Here is a 9,813-nt window from a genome sequence, read left to right as displayed (position 1 = left end):
CTGAATCAAGCAGAGACTGACTATATATAGGGCTATCAATTTCCCTTCAGGTAGTCTAGCCAGTACCACTAGCTTGAGCTGAGGAATCTAAAACTCAACACAAATAACTGAGAATTACATAAAGCTCCCCACTCGTCTGATTAACACATTTATGCAACTAAATTGCTCTATATAAGAAAAAATATTCAACAAATCCCTTCGTATCCCGAAACAAACAAAAGGAAGCATTCCTATGGTAAAAGAAACCCCTCCTCTTGGTTTAACCCGCTGATGTCAGACATGACATCATCAGTGCTTTAAAAATCAGGAAATGCTGGGCGGGCCTTTCCTCACACCTGACCTACACAAAGACTGAAAACGAAAAACAACGTGAGTATGCACAAATTCTACAACATAATAAAATATAAAGCAACATGTAACTGAGTTTGGTTTGCAGGCAACATAATGCTTACACAAACAAACCCGGGATAGTAAGTGCAGCAATGTTACTTTGACAATAACAAATCATAGCGAATAAATATATAGAGAGAATAATGTGCAAAAAGTCACTTCTGGGGCAAGTGGAGAGTATTTCAACTGCTCATTCACTTTGTCACAGCATGTATATATTTGAGGCAATTATATTGTGGTACAGTTCATAATTGTCCACATACTTTGATAAAACAGTGTGAGCAATGCTGTAGACAACACATGGGAAAATATGTGGCGAATGCTTTTGGACACATCTTGGATTCACATAACTCATGCTTGTGTTCTCCACTCATATTGGTATCTGACGCTTTGATTTAAGATTTGTAGAGATGCTTAAAGAAAGCAGACGTCAGCTGTGTTAAACATCTGTCTGCAGGGCTGTGGACCTGTGGTCGTGGGTCCCCGTGTTTCAGTGGGCTGCTGACGTTGTCTTGTCATGCCTCACATGCAGATTTGCTGCTGTAAGCACACTGAAGTGCTCAGGTGGATCATTGAGAGCCAGTGCTTTTAACTGATCACAACAACAAAGGTTCTCACAGCCCTAATCCTCTTTGGCTCTTATCTCTCACCCCTCCTCACCCGTCACCCATCTCATCGGCTCACACAGGATCAGACCTACCAGTGGACTTTCTCATGCCTTTCTCTTTTGGTGTACCCTTAATATCCCCATCACTTTCTCGTTCTCGTTCCTCTTAGATTATCTATCTCGCGATGCTGACGCTGTCTTCGCCTTTTAAAAAAAATCTTTTTTCTCTCTTTCACAATTTTATCGCTTCTTTCCCACCAAGGGCATCTGGGTCTTAAAGGACCCTCTTTACCCTTTGACTAACAAAAGCTGAGTCACTTTTGAAATGAAGAGCAAAGTCTTTGAATGACACTCGCTAAGCCCCATTTGAAGAGAAGTTTCAGTCTCTTATCGACAATAGCTTCACCCCTGTGTGTCGACTATGATCAAGCATAAGGCGTTTCATTCAGGATGGTGGGAAACTAACCAAAAAAAGCAGCCGAGAGAAAGCGTTTGAATGAGAACTTCCTTAAGCTGTGGCATCTTTACGTCTTTGTGATGTAATTACATTAAATCCTCAAAAAACCTGCTGTGTTTCACATTGCCACTAGTTTTTACTTCCTCTATATGACAAGCTCCAGCACAGCTAGTCCCAGCCAACAGGTTAATGTGGCCATTTACTTTTATCTCAGCAGAATGAATCAACCTTTAAAGGCTATTACTGTTATTAAAAATGCCCCAGAGGGAGCAGCTATGGCTTGTGTATTTCCAGGGTTTGTGTATGTGTTGCAGTTAGGTTTAGATTATTGGGACTTATTGGAGTAACAAGCTAATGGAATTAAGGTGCTGGATTTCATGCACCGTTGCCAAGATTCAGCATTAAAAGGATGTGTGCTGAATAAATAGTGCTTTAAGTAGATGAGATTCCGACACGGCAGAGATTCGCTTGTCAGAGCAGCATTGTTTGCTTGGCTCCTGAGCCAGTGAAACTGTCAAGTGTGCTGCTGGCCACGGATAGATGGATGGATGGAGGATTCAGAAAGCGGATTTCTCTTCTTAAAGTGCATTTTTAGAAGTTGAAATTGACAAACTCTTCAAATGCTGAGAGCAAAGAAACTTTTCCTCTCACATGTAGCTTTCAGAACGCAAAGGCACGAAATGGCTCTGAAAGGAACTGCTGGAAGCACACCTAAAGACACCAACACCCTCCATAGACGAGCAAAGGTTTCTATACAGATCTATATTTGCCAGCTAATTACGTACATGAAAAGCAGAATCAAAATGAAATCCAAATATTTACCAAAATAAACTCGTGTTTTGTTTCATTTCTCCGTCAGCTGTGCCAGAACAGAGTCCTCTCCATTACAGATAATTCATCTGATGTTTGTGTTTGTTGGTGGATTAGCTGGGAGGCGTTGCTGTTGGCCCAGGCTGTAAAACGCTCTCATCTGTATTTTAATGGACTAAGAAGCAGTGGGAGGATGTGGCTCCGTGCCACAATTTCACAGTGAAAGAGAGGATCGTATGTAGCAGGTAATCTATTTGTGAGAGTGTTTTATCCGTATAAATGGAATTAGTGGCTGGTTTGACGACACATTAAAAAGGCAACGTTGAGTTCGTGTGCGTGCGCCTCTGTGCTCGGGGAGCCATATTTGATCGACCCTAATTGGGATTTCAGTGCAAAAATCTGTCTTTGCTTTAATGATGCTCTGGATGTGATGAAAAATCCCCCCCCCCCCAAAAAAAAGAATAAAAAAACAAAGGCATTGAAATCATAGTGCAGCTAGACTAAAGTAAAAGTGGATTCATGAAACTGCAGATGAAAGGCCTACAGATGTATGTAGATGGATGTATGAAGCACCGCTGGCTGCAGGATGCACTTTTGAAGGTTTATCACAGAAAAAGCTCTAAATTTAATTAAGAAAAAACCCACCAGTCCACACCAGTTTCACAATAAGATGAAGCAATTGCGCAGAGAACCTGTAGCTGTTTTCTTTCCCAGCGAGTGTTTTAAAGCAAAATGACAGCATGCGAGTATCACACAAAGTCATGCATACACAAATACACACACGGAGCTTGCAGATGGTAGGGTCTCTCCTACCCGGCTCTTTGTAGCCCTGTCACAGTTTGAGAGGAGGAAGAGAAGCCTTGTCTTTTATCATGCTCTGAACGCAGCAGTGTTGACATTGGGATGGCACCTAATTAGGTTAGGCCCAGCACAGCATGCATGGTTAACTAGGCTGGCCTAGGCCTCGGGCTCCACAGATCCCAAGGTGACTGGCACACTACAGCGGGAATAATACCTCGGTCTACTAATGTACTTTTAACGTTATCCATCTTCTAAAAATATTACGGCAATAAATACACATGGACACAGTTATTCTCCATGCCCTTCTGCAATTAGAGGGAAACACTCAAGAAAGCACAAAAGTTTGATCTACCAGTTACAGTTCCTCTTAAAAAATATTTGCATGAAACAGCTGCTAAACTTTCTCTTTTTTCTGCTATCATTAGGGTCTTCTTTTTTAGCTCCTCTAGCAGTAATAACAGCTGAAAGTAGCAGTCAGAATATCAGATTATAAACGCACCAGTTAGTGGCCACTTCAAAATAAAACTGCTCTGGATCATAGTACTGTAGAGTACCTTAGAGCTCGGATCTTATGCTTGGGAAAGGCAGATGAAAAGTCTTGTGATCGTAGTTAATATTTGCAAGACAAAGTCTCTGAGAAAAATTTGCAGAGGTATGGTGTCAGGTTGTTCAGTAGGGCTTTTTGAAAGCATGTGGTGTTTATAGACTAAGACATTTCATTTTAAAGCCTTTTATGTTTCCTATCGGCCAATGACAAAGGACCAAGCAGGGTTGCGAGAGCCTGACAGTAGCTCTGTTTGGGTTTAGTTTCACAGTCGTCTTACTTCCCCCAAGGGGCTGTGTTTTGTAGCTTCATTAACAGTTTCCTTGCGTGGAATCCCCTTCTCTGATTCTATTTCCGCTTTATCGCCTTTTATGCCTCATTAAAGTGAGATGGTCAAGCTGAAAAAGGGATGTGAGCTGAAAAAGAGGATGTGGTGTCTGGGAGTATCCAGTGTCCCTGCTGCCATGTGACACTGGTGATTTAAAAGTGACACACTTTGACTCATTTCTGTTTCAGCGTCAGCCCTGACAGAGATGGAGATCTCTACGTGTAGCGCGAAACTGGCAAGAGAACATCTTGGCCACTTAAGGTCACATTAGCTCCTCACAGGTGTGAGGGAATCAAATGAGATCATTTGAATGTCTGAGAGTGGCTACGGGGAGGAGAGGAGAGTGTCTGGGCTGCTTGTAAAGAAAGACAGAAGGCGAGTGCTGCAAAAGGAGGAGGAGGGAGAGTAATAGGAAGAGAACAGGAGGGAAGGAGGAGGGGGTGTCCGGTCATGCTCAAGCCCGGCGTCTTTGAGAGAGAAGAGGGGAAAGACACTGGAAGAAAGAGGGGGAAAAAGAAAGGAGAACGCTTTGCAAGCCACCCAGGCTTCATTACCATGTCAATCTGAAGAGAGAGAGATAGAGAGGGAGAAACAGGCCGGCCAGGGCCCAGCAGTGGGGCCGGATCCATATGGTGCTGCCGGCTCTGGAATGAATAGTGAATGGAGCGGCTGGGCGCTGGGCTGCTGGAATCTGCCTCCAAGCCTTTGTGAACAGGATGACCAAAGACAAGAGGGAGCTCTGCAGATGGCCCGGGCTATAAATAGGTAGCTAGTCTATCTCCGTGCTGTCACTCTTCTTGTCTATCTGCCTCTCAGCTTCCCCTCACACCACCCCACATGCTGCCAGGCCCCTGGACACCACTAAACCCAGGAAATAAAAGCCTATGGTTGCATGCCTGTACGATAGGGCCACCGGCCCGGGAATCTAAGTAGCGGAGCCGCCCCTCTCTTCAAACATTTATCATTCAGATTTGTTAAAGATACAGGAGAGGTGCGGGACACCTTGTGTGGCGAAGTGTGTGAGTGCGGTCTAAAAGAGAGAGTTGCTAAGTTGCTCAAACACAAGCTGGGGAAGGCAGTGAGATTGAGCAGTTGTGTTTTCTGTCCAAACTTCTCGCAGATGGACTTTAAAGTGAGTGATAAATCCATGTCCAGATTGAGGGTCCTTTTGTCATTAAACTAAGCCTTAGCACTGCTGTCCATCTGGCTCTGCGCATGTGTATGTGCATGTTTGGCTGTGTGTGTGTGTTTGTGTGTGTATGTGTGCGCACACTGGACATGATCCGGTAGTGGGAAGAGCGCTACAAGCGTTCCTTTTAGAGTCTTGCTGACTGTAGCGCACTATACGCTAGCCTTCTGCTCTAATGTTGTACATTTTCTTTCTTTTCTCTGTCATGAACACACACACACACACTCACACACACACACGCACGCACACTCTTACTTTACCCCCCAGTTCTTGTAAACACATCTCTAAGCCGGCATGTGCTTCGTCTGTAACAGCCCCAGACTCTGAGGTGCCTGATCTGTGAGCCAAAGATAATTGTTAGGAGTGATGGAGCTCAGAACCAGACCTGTGGAGACAGAGCAAGAGATGACGTGTGTGTGTGTGTGTGTATGTGTGAGAGAGAGAGAGAGAGAGAGAGAAAAGTAACCCACACACACAAACACAGTCAACCAAGTGGCCTGGATGGCTTACGTCTGGACCACACAGAGCAAAAGGCATCCGTCAGGCTGGTGTTGCATAAAAGCTATGGCGTCAAGGCTGGGTGGCACCAAAGTAAGAGAACGACAGAGAGATAAAGAGAGAGAGAGAGAAGCAGACAGAAACACAGACAGACAGACAGTCAACCAGAAAGAGCTCTTTCCAAATTCACCAGGTTTCTGTAGCATCCAATGGGCTGCAGAGTTCCAAGTTTTATTGTTTTATCCAGTTGGAGTTGCATACCAGCTGCTGGCTCTATGTACTGTATGTGTGTGCGTGTATTTGTGCATAATGACTGCGCTCTAAACAACCTTCTGACATGTAATGGCTCTCTTGTGGTGAAAGCAGCCAGGTGCTCACCGCAGGCGACATCACCGGGTCAGCTGATGATGTGAGACACAGACTTGACTTGATGACATCATCGCCCTACTTCTCATATGTGTGTGCGAGTGTGTTTGCAGTGCGAAAACTAAGACATTAAATCTACCGAGAATATTAAAAAAAACGACATTTTGGAAATTTTTCCAAAAGCTAACTAACAGATAATTTCATTTTTTTCTGATATGCATACGTAAAAAATAGCTTCACGATATCTTGAAGCATTTCATATTTCCACCCCTTCTGAAGAGAAAATGCTTTGGAAACCATGTTCTCCCCCTAATAGTACTGTTTTATGTCGAAATTAAACATTTAGAGATGGAACAATAAATATTTTAAGACAGAATATGAGAATAAATGCCTTGTTAAGACATTTTTTGCCTCATTTTCCCCCTCTTTTTTATGGCGAGAAACTCCTTCCCAGTAGAGGCCCTCCATCTGTTTAAACTCCCGCAGACACTTTGTATCTGTGTCTTTACTCCTAGAAGATGGTACAAGAAAAGAGACAGATGAACTTGTGTTATTATCCTGCCAGACAGTCAGATGTGCTGCTGCTGTAAAAAAATAAAAATAAAAAAATACAGCATTTATCAGCTGGAGCAAGTTTCTTATTTTTGTGCACGGCAACAGCCAGTATCCATCATCGCGGTGGTGTGTTGTGTCACAACAACCCAGAGGTTGTTAAACGCCCGCCACTAATGCTGCGGCGTTCATCTCGGAGAATGTGCCATTATCAAGCATGCTCGGTGCAGACGGACAAAAATATCTGCGCTGTGGCGCCATGACATCACAGACGCTCCCTTTGGGTGGGGAAAAAGTCATGTAATTGCAATATGCTCTATCATTAGAAGGGCACGGTGTCATTATATTACATGAGTTATTGTAAGGATTAAAAAAAAGAAACCCAAAACAAACCCACATTCTTCTCCTGCTTCGGCCTCATGTTACTGCTGCTACTGCGGGTGTTTTCTGCTTCCTGTCTGTATAGCTGCTAAAAGCTTTGACTTCCCAGCTGGCCGGCGTGTGATTCAGCTCACCTCCGTGCTGTTCGGGCTTTAGGCTTCTGAGGGACTTAGTAGGTTTAGACCAACGCAAACAGGAGACCACTACAGAGGGAGGGCAGGATGAAGAAGTTAGAAGGAGCCGCGAGAAACGGGACAGATGGGGTAGGGATCAAGGCCCCGTGTCCCTCCGTCCCTCTGCCGTTCTCTTGACTTGTCTTCTGTTTCTTGGTCAGGTCTTTCAGCCGTTATGTGGAGCCAGATGACAACCAGCCTGTGAGCTCCTCTAATTATGACTACAGATGTCCTCTTACTACTTCTCTTAAACTGTTATTATAATACCACGGCCATGATACTATGACATTCTGCTTCTAACAATTAAAATTTTTTTGTTCACACTACTTTGGGCATACAGGATTTTACTCAGAGAGCCTAATCTGGCAACCTGCCTTTCCCATGACCCCCCCCAGCCCCCTCCCCTCTTCCCCACCACCACCGGCACATGCACACAGAAAGCACCAGAAAATGACAGACAGTGAGACAGAAGTTGTTTTTATCTTTTTCCTTTTTCTCCCTCTCTTCTGCATATGGTCATCCGTTCTGCCTGTCTATCTGTCTGTCTGTCATTACAGTAAATCAGAGGGCTCTTCGGGCTTTATCCGAGCGTCCTTCTGGCTGGGACGGCTGCAGCAGATGTTGGAGCCTGGGACAAAATGGATTTCCCCCCGCCGAGAGCAGCTTTTCTTGCCCTCCTTAATGGAGGCTCCTTGAAATGCTAATGCCCCACCATTAGTATAGTGGTGGTCTAGCATAGTGATGGTGGGAAAAAAGGGAGAGACCGCGATCCTGACTGAAAAACCTTTGTGACTGGACAACCCCTGGAAAAATCAACTGTGCCGATCCAGACGGACAAACGTCCAGTGGAGGTGTGAGAGAGAGAAAGCAAGAAAGGGGGGATATCCATCTCACCACACACACAGCTGGGTCGTGTGATGGCATCTCATCCACTCCCTCCCCCAAACCTCATCCATCCCTTCCTCAAAGTTCAGCTCCAAAGAGGGATAATGATAATCGTGCATATAAAGAGAGCGATAAAAGAACCAATTTCTGCTTTGCACCAAGCGTTTAAAGGATCAGGGAACGATTTTGAAATTAGGAGGCTTAACTTGTTGAGAACATTTCACAATGAGCTGGTGCTTACTGTTATCGGAGGAATCAAACGGCGAAAGGCAAAGCTGCTTTGCTGAGTGGCGTGTACCACGTTTTTTTCACCCCTACGAGCACGGACGAGGATGAACGCAGCAGTCTGGGAAATGCATTTTTGTATTTGTGCAAAGAGGCAGCTCGGTAAAAGATAAAATCGGCTTGCAGGTGCGAATGAGGCAAAACCTGACGTGGCCTCTTTGGTCAGAATATCAAAATATGAGGCTGGCTTCATATTTTTACTGAAAAGTGTGACTTGAAACTATGCAGCGACTTCTGTGGAGTATCTAAAGCTAGATGAGGATTTTTGCTCTCCTGCTATTTCTTGCTTAACCCCCCCACCCCTCCTTCCCTCACACACACACACACACACTTGCAGATTTATCGCTCTGGACACTCTTGTCCCTGTCAGCAGCTGGCGGGCTGAGTCTTGTTTGAGCTTGTGTGTGTATGAATGCATGTGCACAAATGTGTGTGTGCACATAGCCCAAGTAAAGCCTGCTGCTCTGCTCTGCTGTGCTGGCCAGGCCATGTGGCCACTTTAAAGCTCCTTTCTGAGAGGCCTGTGAAGTTGTTAAGGAGCTCCACTACACTGGCAGTTGGCTCTGGGAATCCCTCTGCCAGCTGTAGCCTGCACACACACACACACACACACACACACACACACACACACACACACACACACACACACACACACACACACACACACACACACACACACACACCCCTCCCTGCTTCACTTCCCTCTCTCTGTCTCTCATGTTCCCCCTCTCATGCTTACACTTGCTCCGTTTTTCTGTGTTCGCCGCCGTCGCTGTCCTCTCTTTCTGTCTGTATTTGTTTGTCGCCTACTCTCTGTTTTTCATGCTCCCTTTCTCCCTCCCTCTCTTTCGCTCTCTCTGTTTCCCTCGCTCTGTCTGTTCCTCGTTCTGACCGCGGTATCTGCATAATCTATGTAGTGAAACATCATTGCGGACCTTCTGTCTCTTCTGGCACCGGTCCGGCTGCACATGTTTTCTCCTGTATACCTGCTCAGATCGCTGGAAATGCACTTTGGCAACCGACACGGAGCCACGTGTGGCAATGATGGCTGTTTAGAAAAAAAAGATGGTTTTGAAAGTGGGTTTGGGAAAAAAAAAAAAAAAGGGCCACAGCGAATAGTTTGTATCACTAATTCTGCAAAAAATTAAAGTTTAATATTTCTTCATCTTGCCTTGACTTTACCGTTGCTGTGATTATTCCTGTGTCAGTCTAGCTCGCTCTCTCCGGCTTTTTTTGTCACTGGCTCCCGAACACTGGAAGGCTGCATCCCTCTCTGAATCTGGCTGACCTTTCGTCGAGAGCAGAGAGCAGGTGCACCTGTGTCCCGTTCCCTGGCTCATACTCCCAAGGTCTGCAGTGCACATCTGCTTGAGTGCTCTTGCTTGTACACACAAGGAGGACATTTGCTTGTATTGTCATCAACTCCATTTGCAGTGGAAGTCCCCGGCTGCAGGGTTATGGATGAATCACAGAAGAAGGCCAGCGCCTCCGATATTTATTCACTGATCTGCTGATATTCACCGTGAGCAATTTTATCCTGAAAGAAT

The 9,813-nt window shown here is 45.1% G+C and overlaps 1 long non-coding RNA gene across 1 annotated transcript; it reads left to right on the top strand.

Annotated features, from left to right (window-relative positions):
• The first annotated feature begins 322 nt into the window (after positions 1–322).
• On the top strand, positions 323–9,431 carry LOC120434934. The gene is made up of 2 exons (XR_005609437.1): positions 323–369; positions 7,654–9,431. It is a non-coding gene; the product is annotated as an uncharacterized LOC120434934 (long non-coding RNA).
• The last annotated feature ends 382 nt before the right edge of the window (positions 9,432–9,813 follow it).

This window comes from Oreochromis aureus, linkage group 19 (genome assembly GCF_013358895.1).
Source record: "Oreochromis aureus strain Israel breed Guangdong linkage group 19, ZZ_aureus, whole genome shotgun sequence".
NCBI classification, from domain to species: Eukaryota; Metazoa; Chordata; class Actinopteri; order Cichliformes; family Cichlidae; genus Oreochromis; species Oreochromis aureus.
This window is presented reverse-complemented; position numbering and strand designations above follow the sequence as displayed.